This window comes from Octopus bimaculoides, chromosome 1 (genome assembly GCF_001194135.2).
Source record: "Octopus bimaculoides isolate UCB-OBI-ISO-001 chromosome 1, ASM119413v2, whole genome shotgun sequence".
Classification (NCBI taxonomy): domain Eukaryota; kingdom Metazoa; phylum Mollusca; class Cephalopoda; order Octopoda; family Octopodidae; genus Octopus; species Octopus bimaculoides.
Window position 1 is genome coordinate 183,809,084 of NC_068981.1, and position 1,404 is coordinate 183,810,487.

Consider the following 1,404-nt stretch of genomic DNA (forward strand, 5'->3'; position numbering starts at 1 on the left):
ATATATTTATATATGTATATATATATGTGTATGTGTGCGTGTGCGTGTGTGTGTGTGTGTGTGTGTATTTGTCCCCCAACATCACTTGACAACCGATGCTGGTGTGTTTACGTCCCCCGTAACTTAGCGGTTCGGCAAAAGAGACCAATAGAATAAGTACTAGGCTTACAAAGAATAAGTCCTGGGGTCGATTTGCTTGACTAAAGGCAGTGCTCCAGTATGGCCACAGTCAAATGACTGAAACAGGTAAAAGAGTAAAAGAGTCAGAATGTAAAGACAGAAGCAATGCCGCCTAGCATTTTTCTCAGTATGCCAACCCCCGATGTAATAATAACTCTAATTTTGGTACAACACCTTAATAATTCCATTTCTTTGCCAATAAGGTCCATTCGTGCATACAAAACATTAACTAAAGGGTTTAGTAGACTAATATTAATGATAATAATAAAAAAACATATATTTATTGATGTCAGATGGTAACAGATTGTTTATACTTCATACAATGACATACGAAGTTCGCCCATCAAGTAAATCTGTTTAAAGTAATCAAAAGATGACACATATTTATATTTCATAATTACAGTCTTCTTTGAAGGGTTTGTATGTACGCACATATATGCGAGACTGAATGAATAAGCATTCACTGGTGGGGGGGGGGTGTAATTATGTATCAGAGGTTGGTATATATACATATATAGGCTGTTGTGTATGCTTATGTGTCATATATGTGTGTGTGAGTGCAGGTATATATGTGTATATCTACCTTTGTATATGCCTTGTATATACAGATTTGATTTTAAGTGCATGTAGATATAGAAACTATTGGAGATATGTGTGCGAGTGTGTAAGCCTACATAGGTATGCTTGTCTATGTGTATTCTACTTTATGTAAGCACTTATATGTAAAAAGAGATTGTGAAGTTGCTTGTAGGTAAAAGCATATAAATGTAGTTATGTCTTTTCCCCTCATCTCTACATACATACACACACACAGTCAGAAACACACACACACACACATGTACATACTCAGACACACACACATACATATTCACACACACACACACACACACACACACACACACACACGTACATATTCAGACACACACACATACATACATATTTAGACACACACACACGTACATATTCAGACACACACACATACATACATATTTAGACACACACACATACACACACACATACATATTTAGACACACACACACACATACATATTCAGACACACACACACACACACATGTACATATTCAGACACACACACACACACATGTACATATTCAGACACACACACACACACACACACATGTACATATTCAGACACACACACACACACACGTACATATTCAGACACACACACACACACACATATTCAGACACACACACACACAC

At 36.8% G+C, this 1,404-nt stretch overlaps 1 protein-coding gene across 1 annotated transcript in view; it reads right to left on the reverse strand.

Moving 5' to 3' along the window:
* The window catches only part of LOC106881160 (beta-1,3-glucosyltransferase), a 33,268-nt gene that overhangs the window by 27,262 nt on the left and 4,602 nt on the right, over positions 1–1,404 (reverse strand). The window lies entirely within an intron of this gene.